We start from the raw sequence: 12,918 nt of genomic DNA, 5'->3' as shown, positions 1-12,918 counted from the left end.
TAAGTGAAATAAGCCAGGCATAGAAAGACAAATATCATGTGTTCTCACGCATATGTGAAAAACTTGATCTCATGAAGATAGAGACTACATTGATGGTTATCAGAGGCTGGGAAAGGCAGTGTGGAAGGGCGATAAATATGAGCTGGTTAATAGGTACAAAAATCAGTTAGATAGAAGGAATAAGCTCTAGTGTTCAGTAGCAACATAGGGTGACTACAGTTAACAATAATTCATTGTGTATTTAAAAATAAATAGAAGAGTGGGATTGGAATCTTCCTAACCCAAAAAAAAAAAAAATGGTTGAGGTGATGGTTATCCCAGTTACCCTGATTTGATCATTACACATTATATGCTTATATCAAAATCTCACATGTACCCCATAAATATATACAACTACCATACTTCCATAAAACTTAAAAATTTTGTTTTTAATTTTTTTAAAAAAAGAAAATGAATAGCCAAGCCACAGATTGGGAGAAAATATTCACAAAACATGTATCCAAAAAGGACTCGTATCTAGAACTACACTATTTGATATGGTAGTCATCAGTCAATGTAGCTATATCAACGTAAATTGATCAAAATTAAATACAGTTTTTTTCTCATTTACACTAGACACATTTTACAATGAACATTTTGAACAAATGTAGGAAATTCTACTGGACAGCACTGATCTAAAATATAAAGAAATACCAGAACTCACACACACACAAAAATTGAATTGAAAAATAGACAAAAGGTTTGAAAAGATGCTTCATAAAAGTGAAGCTACATGAATAGCCATGAGCACATGAAAAAGTGCTCAGTATCATTAGTCAACAGGGAAATACAAATTAAAACTACAATGATGTATCACTACATAATCACCAGAATCTCAAATATTTAAAGAACTGACAAAACCAAACACTGACAAGGTTGTGAGGAAATCGGAACTTTCATACACTTTGTTAGAGGAAATTTTAAGTGGTGCAACCATTTTGGAAAGTGGTCTGGCATTATGAGGCTTAAATATACACCTGTTCTATGACCTAGCAATTGCACTGCTAAGCATTTACCGAAGAGAAATGAAAACATATAGCCAACAAGACTTAATCGGAAATGGTCATAACAGCTTTTTTCGTAGTAGCCCCAAGTAGGAAAATGCCCAGTCAATAAAATAATGGATTTTAAACTTGTGGTATTTTCATAAATAAAAGGCAATTAAGGCTGGGCACAGTGGCTCATGCCTGTAATCTCAGCACTTTGGGAGGCTGAGGCAGGCGGATCACCTGAGGTCAAGAGTTTGAGACCAGCCTGGCCAACATGGCTCCACTTCTATTCATGTTGTTGCAAATGACTATATGTTATTCATGTTTATGGCTGAATAATATCCTATTGTGTATATATACCACATTTTCTTTATATATTCATCTGTTGATGGATGGACACTTTGCACATTTCATTGTATATAAATTTTACATTTTAAAAACTGTAAGTAAATATTGAACTCCAGTTATTGACACACATGCTGAAGTATTGGGGGAAGTATACTGATGTCTGCAATTAAAATATATCAAAAATAAGAAGATTAATAGATGGACAGAGGGATGAACAGATATGTGATAGAGCAAGGAGTATAAACAGTTAATGATAAAATCTAGGTGATATCAACAGAGTTCACCATAAAATTATTTCAGGCTAAAATTATTTCAACTTTGTTAAATGTTTAAATTCTTCATAACATAAAATGTTGGTAAGAAAATAGATATCCCAGGCCTCCCAGAGATGAAATTCCAGTGTTAAATCTCCAAAATAAAAATCTAGACAAAAATCATGAAGTCAAAATCATGTTTTCTCTTGCTGTTTCCATAGTCTCATCCAACAACTCCCTGAACTGTGCTTCTCTTTTTCATTTTAGACAATTCCATCCCTTCTGGGATTATGGGGGTCATCAAAAAGAAAACACTCCGGGTCTTTGCAACTGCAATTTTTACTTAAAATGCTGTTTTTGTCTCCTGTGCAAGAGGAAAGACAGACCCTGATTTACAGTTTCTGTATCTCAGTAATCTCACCCAAAATGAGAATGAGCACTGACTAGCTATATTATTTCCAAAAATAAAGTTTAAACAAAAGTCAGAAAGAAAAGAAAATGATTAGAAAGAATGTAGATAAAACGTATTCTCCAATTTTAAAAAACCAGTGCTCTCTAGAGAAATGGCTGGCTCTAGGACTGGGGCAGGAAACAGAAGATGAGCTTAGAGCATCTTGTAGTACAAGAAAGGAAGTGCTAAAAACAAACAAAAACAAAACAATTCACAGTGACGGGAGGAAGTCAAAGGAACACAAGATGCCTCTGCAAGACTTCCCAACAACCAAGGCTAGAACAACGTGAGTAGTAAAATAAAGCTCTATTAGATTATAACCAAAGTATAAAATATTCGTGAACCCACACTGATATAAAGTAAATCATTAATAAATAGATAAACAGGAGGAAGATATAAATCTCTCTTGTCAAAGTATTCCGATTAATTTAATGTAAATATTTACCCCTCAAGGAGGTTGGGCATAACTTTTTATATCTGAAGTGCCTGTAGTGACTTCCTTCCAAAGAGTAGAGTACGGAAAAGGTGAGGGGAGAGAATAACTTTACAGTGGAGAAACCTGACAAACACTACCTCAGCCTGGTGATCAAGGTCACCATCATCAGTGATATGTCATGTTGATAGTATGCTGTAGAGTAAAGAATTTGACCGGCCTTCATTCATCCTTGGTTCCTGGGAGGAAGATGCCAAATACTTGGAATTTCCCAAGTAATAAGAGTGACGGTTATTCATGAGCCCCTCAGATCATAGAATTTATGCTAATAAGATAGTTCAGGATGGGAGCTGGCATGCCAGAAAGACCAACCATGTGATTAGAGACTTGGAGATTTTGAGCCAGGTGATATCAACACAGCTCAATCAACTCCATGGAGGGGAGGGGTCCCGGAGACTGAGTTCAAAAATGTGGCCAATAATTCAATCAATCATGCCTGTGTAATGAAATTCTAATTCAAAACTCCAGACACCACAGCTCAGAAGAGCTTTCCAGTTGTGAACACATTGATGTGCCAGGAGCGTGACACATTCTGACTCCATGGGGAGAGGACATGAAAGTTTGTGTTTGAGGCTCTCCCTGGCCTCTTCCTATGTGTTTCTTCACTTGGCTGTCCCTGATTTGTATGCTTTATAATCATAAGTATAGATCTTCCCTGAGTTCCGTGAGTCATTCTAGGGAATTATCAAAGCTGAAGGGCTTGTGGACACCCCTGAATGTGTAGTTAGTTGGGCAGAAGTGTGGGTGGCCTGGGAACCCCCAAACGTATGGCTAGCATCTGAAGTGAGAGCAGTCTTGCTGGGGATTGTGACCTTAACTTGGAGTCTGTGCTACTCCAAGTGGTTAGCATCAGAATTGCATTAAGTATTGCAGACCCTTAATAGGATATATTTAAAATGACATTTAACTTCTGTGGTCCTCCTCCCAAAAACCCATAACTTCAGTCTAATGATGAGAAAAACAAATCCAAGTTGAGGGACATTCTATAATATACCTAATCTGTACTCTCCAAAATTGTCAAAGTCATCAAAAACAAGGAAAATCTGAAAACTGTCACAGCCAAGACTTGCCTAAGGAGATATGCTGATTAAATGTAATGTGGTATCCTGAAGAGGATCCTGGAGCAGAAAAAGGACATTATGTAAAAATTAGGGAGACCTGAATAAAGTATGGACCTTAATTAATAGTAATGTATCTGTATTGGTTCATTAATTGTGACAAATGTAACATACTAAGGTAAGATATTTATAATAGGGAAAATTGGGTAAGGGTATATGAGAACATTCTGTACAATCTTTGTAACTTTTTTGTAAATCTAAAACTACTCTAAAATAAAAAGTTCATTTTAAGGAAAGAATAGAGGAAAAATCAAAGTGGGTATCTAATAGCCTAGGATACAATAATACACTAAATAAATCAGTAGTTGGTGAGTTCCTGCTAATTGACAGAGTTCCTGCTAACTGACAGCAGCAACAATTGACAGAGTTTAGTTGCTGCTACAACAACTCCAGGAATCTTAAGTCAATTCAACAAATTTTAAATGCAATACTTATTGAGCTATTCTTCCAGTTAAAAAAACCTAACTGAATACACTTATTTATCTGCTGCCACTAAAATGTAGAAAGGACATATAAAAGGCATAAATCCACAAGGACAAAGAGAATGGGAGAAAAGATAATAACCAACAAGTGATGTCAACATCTTAGAAGAGAGGAAGCAGGTAGAACAGCAGCACCTGACCCAGGAAGGCAGAGGCACTGCTCTTTGGTGTCTGCAGAGAAGCTTCTTTTACTGGCAGAGACACACAGGGCTTAGGAATCTGTGGTGCTAGGCACTGTCGAAGGCAAGTGCTTAGGTAGGTGGCTGAAAATATAGGGATTTGTCAAAAGCCTGTAGAATAAGCTATAGATTCCTAGTTTTACTCAGTCACAACCCATACATTTAGGCCGTAACTCTTTATCCTTTATCCTTCACCACCACACCTTGCAGGCTACCAGGACTATATTCTCAGGAGAAAATCAGCAATAGAGGCTCCAGAATCAGGAAGGCCAGACACAGTAAATGGTGAGGGTTGGGCCTAGGACTGGAAACAGCAGTGATGCTCTGGAACTAATTTGTACCAGCTCACAAGAACTGATTGCTAAATTTTCAGGAATTTTGCAAGCCAGTTGTTAAACAGTGCCATTGAAAAAACTTAAATTATATAAACTTACAATTAAATAAATTGTATTAAAAACAGACATAATCAATATTCAAAGCTTATAACTGCGTAATTATTTTTACTATATTTTACTATTTCCTCGAGGTTATTTACGCCTATTGTGTCCGTATGGTAGAAATACTATGTGATGATGGCAAGCTACTATGTGTATCTTCCCAACTCCACATTAAATGACATCATGTTGGTAGGCTGAAACTGGCCAGGTTGAGAATAATGACACACAGATGTTGGCAAATGCTACAAATCAGGTCTTTTTTTCCCCCTTTCACATAACTAGTTGTTAATATTTAGCAGTACATCACAGAAGGATTAAGTGAAAGTCTAGGTAGTAAACTGTGGGGCCTATAATCACTTTCACCTACCCTACTCCTAGAATGCTTGCATGTATCTGTATATTCCTTTGATGATTTTCTTTGAAGAAATTTAAAATCCTAAAAGATCTATAGAAACTGCTATTTTGGGGTCTCAAAAACAAAAAAGCTTGCTTGCTGCCTCATCACATATAAGGAAGTCCATCCACATACATAAAGCTCCCAATCAACTTTTAAGAACCATTTGCAAATATAAAAAGACAGCCTAGTATCACCCAACAGTTGAGGAATACCTTTACCCTAAAGACAACAGTGTAGAAAAGGAATTCAGAAGAAATAAAGACAACGCAGGTAGCAGAAGAAAACTTTTCAAAACAATAATTACTAGCCTCTAATTTTTAAAAAATGTTACATTTATGAGATTAAAAACCTGATGGCTTAAATCAATAATTTAGTAGAATGGTTGGGGCTAAAATTGAGGAAATTTCCCAGGAAATTAGAACAGTGAGAAAGGGGATGGGGAAAAGGAAGAGGGGAAAAGGTAAAGAAATGAATCCAGGGGCTCCAGCTAATAGAAGTTCCAGAAACAGACAGGGAAAATGAAGAGAAAAACTTATCAAAGGACTATGCTCCAATCAGAAGTCATTTGCCTGCCCCTGACAAAATACCCGCAAAAACTGGCTAAAATAATGAAAGTGTTCCATTATCTCAGATAACATGAAGTCTGGAGGAACTGTGCCTGGTTTGATGTACTGACTCAATCAACTCTGACAGTCTCAGTATTTTGGCATTTTGCCTTAGGCTTGTCCCCACTTGACAGTAAGATGGCTATTACAATTTTAAGGTGACAATATGCTCTCTCACAGTCAAATCCAAAGAAGAGAAAAGCAGTAACACAATAAGCTCTTCCCATGCTTGTGGCTTATATTGGAAAATAAAACCATTCCCTGAAGCCTCTCCTCCCCCGAGAATACTTCCTTTATCGTATTGTCCAGAAGAAATGTATTACATAGCCACCCTTAGTTACAAGGTAAGCTGGAACAGTAAATGCTGCATCTGGCAAATGGAAAGGGGATTACCATGATTTGTTTTAATAATCATGATGTATCTATCCTGTAGGTCTAGACGCATTGTTGCCCAGATAAAAACGGGATTCTGTTAGCAAAGAATATGAAGAGAATGTCTGTTGAGCAGGCAGCTAAGAATGTATTCTATAATATTGCAAGAAAAAAAATGTTAAGAACTTAAGGACACAGATATCCAGAGTGAAAGGATGTATCACAGGTCAATCACAGTGAAAAAAAATCAAAAGACTAACACAAAGATTCATCTTCTAAACACTTCTTAAAATCACATTCAAAAGTTAGAAAAGCTGGGTGAGGTGGCTCACGCCTGTAATCCCAGCATTTTGGGAGGCTGAGGTGGGCAGATCATGAGGTCAGGAGTTCGAGACCAGCCTGATCAACATGGTGAAACCCCGTCTCTACTTAAAAATACAAAAATTAGCCAAGTGTGGTGGTGGGCACCTGTAATCCCAGCTACTTGGGAGGCTGAGGCAGGAGAACTGCTTGAACCTAGGAGGTGGAGGTTGCAGTGAGCAGAGATCACGCCACTGCACTCCAGCCTGGGTGACAAAGCAAGAGTCTGTCTTGGAAAAAAAAAAAAAAAGTTAGAAAATTAGAATGGTATTGTACTTCTCATCAAAAACACAAGATAATAAAAGATAATAAAGCAATGCTTTTAAAATCTTGAGGGAAAAGCCATTTTCAACACAGTATTCTGTACCCAACCAAATTATCAAGAACTTTTTCGAGAGTCAAGACCTCAAAGAATTTGCCTCTCACTTCTTAGGAAACTACTGTTATATATTTTTCAGTAAATCAAAGGAGTAAACCAAGAAAAAGTCATAGGATTCCAGAGATATTGAATGCAAGCCTAGACAATTCCTAAGCATGATTGAAAAAAAAAAAAAAAAAAGACGGTAAGACTCAGGAGGGAAATTTTCAGAAGAAATAGAATGTCTAATCTGTCCAACTGTCTTTCTAGGAAGAAGCGGCAAAAGTTACACATAGGCTGGGCATGGTGGCTCATGCCTGTAATCCCAACACTTTAGGAGGCCAGGGCAGGCTGATCACTGGAGCTCAGGAGTTCAAGACCAGCCTGGCCAACATGGTGAAATCCCGTCTCTACAAAAAAACAAAAATTAGCCAGGCATGGTGGCACGCGCCTATAGTCCCAGCTATTCGGGAGGCTGAGAAGAAGAATTGCTTGAACTGGAGAGGCGGAGGTTGCAGTGAGCTGAGATCACGCCACTGTCCTCCAGCCTGGGTGACAGAGGAGATCTATCTCAAAAAAAAAAAAAAAAAAAAAAAAAAAAAAGCTCCACATAAACTAAGCAAATGAGCAAATAAGATAATAACTGATTTATGAAAAAACAAAAGGCTGTATCAGAAAGGAAATTTGCTGGGGGAATACTATGATATTTATAATGTCATATTATTATAAATAACATTGATTTTGGCCAGGTGCGGTGGCTCACGCCTGTAATCCCAGCACTTTGAGAGGCCGGGGCGGGCGGATCACTGAAGCTCAGGAGTTCAAGACCAGCCTGGCCAACATGGTGAAATCCCATCTCTACAAAAAAAACAAAAATTAGCCAGGTGCGGTGATGCACACTTGTAGTCCCAGCTACTTGGAAGGCTGAGGCAGGAGAATCTCTTGAACCCAGGAAGCAGAGGCTGCAGTGAGCTGAGATCACCCCACTGCACTCCAGCCTGGGTGACAGAGATTCTGTCTCAAAAAAAAAAAACAATAATAATATTGATGTAACAAAAATTTTAATATAACTAAATTGGGAGGATGCAGGGAGAATACATCTGTCAGCCAAATCCCAACAGAAAGCAGAGGGTGCACTCAGATTCGGATTAACCAGAGGGATTTCTTTATAAAAATGTCATCTCCAAAAATGTGGGCAGCATGTAAGGAAATCACAGGGATATTTAATAACCCAGGGTTGGGTCCCCTAGGTCCAAAGAAAGAGGGAGGGAGCTGACCAAAATCCAAAAGAAGTCTGTGAAAAGGAGGCCGTATTGAATGGAACAATGACCTTCATTTGAGGGACAGTGGAAGAGAGTTGGGGTAATAAACACCCTCACCTCCGTCACCTGCCTCACCTCCCTCCCTTGAACATGTCACTGTCCAAACCCAGCAAGGAGCCAGAGGCACAGAAGCTGTTGATGTGGCCCATATAGGACAGAGGAACCGGAGGGAAAAACGGAAGCTGTGTGGCACAGAGGTGAAGTATGATAATATAAAAGAGCTAAATCCTCATCTGACCACAATGTCAATTTTTTAAATGGATAAATTTTAAAATAGTCATCTATGAATATTATTAGCTATACAAAAGCAAATACCAACAGAAACAGCTGGAAATGGGCATTCCTGAGCAAAGTAACTGAATGGGAGAAGTACAGAGTTAGGAAAGTTCAAGAAATACTCAAAGAACAAGCAGCCCAATTTGGTTGTACTATAAGGCATCTGTAAAGGAATCACAGGAAAGAAAATTGAAGTGACAGATTGGGGTCATATTGTGGTAGCTCCAAATGCCTGGCTGACGATCCTATATTTAAACAGTATTGAGCTACAACTAAGGGAGTGACATAATGAGAGATAAGTTCCAAGTAGGATTGATCTGGCAGTGATGCACAGGATTAAAGTAACAGAAACCTAGATTATATGAGACTTGGTAGATTCTATTTCATAGTCTAACGTAATGGTGTCAATAAGAAGGGAAAGGACAACATTAACCTAAAAGATATTTGAAAACAAGACTGAAAGGACTCCATTCACCCAACAAATATCCATCGAATACCCACTGCATATTAGGCACTATTGTTGGTAGTGGGAATACAGCAATGAACAAAACATACACAAACTCTTGTCTCATGGACCTTATATTGTGGTGGAGGGAAACAAACAATGGATAAAACAAGTAAGTGCTATGCAAGCTGGAAGTCCTCTGAAGAAATCCAAAGCAGGTACAATACAGGATTGGAAGTTTGAGGTTAGTAATTTGCACTTAGGAATGAGTTTGAGGCCAGGTGAGGTGGCTCACACCTGTAATCCCAACACTTTGGGAGGCCGAGGTGGGAGGATCACTTGAGCTCAGGAGGATCGCTGGTCTCAGTTTGAGACCAACCTGGGCAACACAGGGAAACCCCATCTCTACAAAAAATAAAAATATGGTCTCAGCTACTCAGGAAGCTGAGATGGAAGGATCGCTAGAACCTGGGAGGTGGAGACTGCAGTGAAGCATGATTGCACCACTGCACTCCAGCCTGGGTGACCGAGTGAGACCCTGACACCAAAAAAAAATGAGTTTGAGATGGGCCTGGGATACGAAGGTGGAGATGCCCAGATGACTGGAACTCAAGAGAAGTTAGAGCTAGAGATATGAAATAGGAATTTCAGAGGTAGAAAAGGAAAGCCAGACATGTTGTCTCGGGTCAGCTTGCTGTTTCACAGTGTTGTCTCCTTGATGTAGCCACTACATTCTTCCAGTTTTGCAGGTCAAATGAAAAATTCCATTTTGTCAGTGCATCCAGAGATGACTGGGCTTGGGACAACTAATGCATGCTACAGCTACAGACTAACGTAAAGTCAAAACTTTAAAGTGAGAAACATAATTGTCAGCTCAACTCTAGAGCTCACATTGCTTAGTTCGTACCTGTAGAAAAGTCCATGTTGGTTGCTACAACATAATCTGACTCCTGCTTGCTGATCACAAAATCAGAGATAGAATTAGGTGAACAATCTCCATTGGCTAGCTTAGCCTCACGCAGCTCATTAGACCCATAGAGAGACATTTGCCAAGGTGCAGTAAAGCATCTGCTAGTGATCTGTCCACCAACGTTCTAAACAGAAGAGACATGATGTCCGAGTCTTCCCCTTTGACTCCCTTTCTTCTAGCTCCCTACAGACTATTTCCCTGCTTTCCTTTTTACTTAGAATTTTGTGTGGTTATTTTGGAACTGGGATACAGTTACACAGTGTTGTTATCATTTATGGAAACTTGAGGTTTAATGGAAATTGGGATGGGAATAGCTTTATCTTTAAAGTATCTAGATCCATCCGGAAACTTTTCCAGGGCTCCTAGGTAAATACTATATGTCACAAAATACCGAGAGAACTTAAGAGAACCCTCAGGCCATACCCCTTCATCTGCAATCAGGCCTTTCCCATCTCCCTCTACTAATTTTGGCATGTGACTGAGAATGGTGTAAGAAAGGCTGAACTGAGAAACAACAGCAAATGTGTTGCTATTGAAGATGCACAGCTCCTTATTTAGTGCCTACTATGTACCAGGCACTTTGCCAAATGCTAGGGAGACAATACAGAGTTTTTCATGGGGTTTGCAATTTATTGAGGCAGGAAATATGAACCTTTGTCAAAGTTAACTACTATAAATTTGTCTTGATGTGTCACGTTACATATCTGCCCCCTATGATGTCAGGACTCACTATGAAGACAATAAAGTTTTCTAAGATTGTGCAAGCAGGTGTGTGTCTTTCTCTCTTCTATTACCCCATTAGGGCCATAGATACTGAGAGGGAAAGGCTGTCCTGGTCATGAAAACAGCTACTGACAATAGGAATCTATGCAGAAAGGAAACAGGTGAAATCATAAGTATATATAGGCAAGAAAAGAGCCGACAAGAGAACCATGAAAAATGCCTACACCTAGACAACAAAAAAAAAACAGAGCTAACAAAGGCAATGGCAATGGTTCATGGAGAGTAGGAAAAACACTCTAATACTATGCCACAGAAAGCAAGAAGGAAGGGGTAAAGGGATCAGCAGAAGACACTGATGAGTCACTGGATTTGGTGATTACAAAGTCATTGGTCATCTCCAAGAGGGTAATTTCAGTGAGGTGGGGGAGTTTGAAGTCTAAGGACAAGGTGTTCATGAGTGAGTATGAGGTCAAGAAGTGGCTACAATGAGTGTCTTTGAGAAGGGCAAGAAGCTAGAACCACCTCTGTTTCTCCTCAAATAACCTTCACCAAGAAGGGAAAAATGTTCTTTTCTATCTAGAAAAGCCATCTCTTCCATACTACAGGGTGACCACCTCTTCCAGTTTTCCCATGATTTTCCCAGTTTTATAGCACTGCAAGTCCCTCATGTGGGGAAACCTCTCGATCCTGGGGAAACTGGGCCTGTTGGCACCTGATAGTCATATGGGTGAGACACTTTATGTCAGTGAGGCTTTAGATACCTGTTGGTGATTATTGTTTTACACAATTTTATTGAGGTATAATTTACATACCATAAAATTCACCATTTCTGGTGATCATTTAAATAACAGTCTCAACCTAGCTGTATGCTAAAATTACTGGGGAGCTTTTAAAGAATATCAGTGACAAACTCTCACCCCCAGGGGTGCCTAAGGCCCACGTGTTGTTATTTTTTAAAAGCAACCCAGTGACGGCACATGCCTGTAGTCCCAGCTACTGAGGAGGCTGAGGCAGGAGAATCACTTGAGCCCAGGAATTTGAGGTTGCAGTGAGCTATGATTGTACCACTGCACTCCAGCCTGGGTGATAGAGCAAGACCCTGTCTCTAAAAAACAATCATGTAAATAAAAAACAAAACAATGTAAATAAATAAATAAAAACTAAAACAATGTAAATAAATAAATAAAAGCAACCCACTTGATTCTAATGTATAGCCAGGATTGAGAACCACTGGTTATAAAGTAAAAAACAGTACCCAGTATCAATGCTTTTCTAAGTTTTCAAGAAGAAAAAGAAGTAAAGTAAGCGCTCAAAGAAATATGATAATGTAGGCTTCTCAAAATGGGAAAATTTTTGAAAACGTAGGAAAAATATTATTTTAAATAGTTTTTGTTTTGAATTCCAGGGCTAAAAATAATTTTGATGGTTTTTTTTCTATTAAAATGCAGTGTGGTAATTAGGAAAATCATAATGTATGTCCACACTTTGCATGAAATCCTGCTTCTGATTACATAACAGTCCTACAAAATAAGAAAGTAATGAACAAATGTTTCATTTGAACGTATAAAAGGGAATGCCTCAAGATTCACATCTTCAGTCAGCTTCCCAGAAGCCTTTACATGGCAAAATGGCATTGATTTTTATGTAAAATGTGATTGTCTTTTCTATAAATGTATTATTCTCTAACTCCAAATCAATTAAAGATACGCTGCTCTAGCCACAGGAGATTCCCTTAAAAAATCAATGCTAATTCCAAAAAATGTTTTAGCATTTTAAAAATGTATTCACTAAGAAACAGAATTGATTCATACTGAGCAGGACAGGCATCCAGAAAGATTATGTTACTGGAAATTATTATTATACATATCCATTACCACTTATGAGTGAAAAAAAACCCGATGTAAAAGTTATTTGGTGATTAATAACACAGTGATTATGAGTTTCAGCTTACAATTTGTGTGAGCAAAAAATGTAACTTTATTTTCCTACAACTTAAATTCATTTTTTTTTTATTGTTTGTTTGTTGAGACAGGTTCTTGCTCTGTCACACAGGCTGGAGTGCAGTGGTGTGAATACAGCTCACTGCAGCCTGGACCTCCTGGGCTCAAGCGATCCTCCCACCTTAGCCTCCCAGGTAGCTGAGACCCACAGGTACACACCACCATGCCTGGATTTTTTTTAAAATTTTTTGTACAGGCAGGGTCTCTCTGTGTTGCCCAGGCTGGTCTTAAACTCCTGGGCTCAAGCAATCTTCCCACCTTGGCCTCCCAAAGTGCTGAGATTACAGGTGTGAACCACTG

This window comes from Pan troglodytes, chromosome 15, assembly GCF_028858775.2.
Source record: "Pan troglodytes isolate AG18354 chromosome 15, NHGRI_mPanTro3-v2.0_pri, whole genome shotgun sequence".
Taxonomy (NCBI): domain Eukaryota; kingdom Metazoa; phylum Chordata; class Mammalia; order Primates; family Hominidae; genus Pan; species Pan troglodytes.
This window is presented reverse-complemented; position numbering follows the sequence as displayed.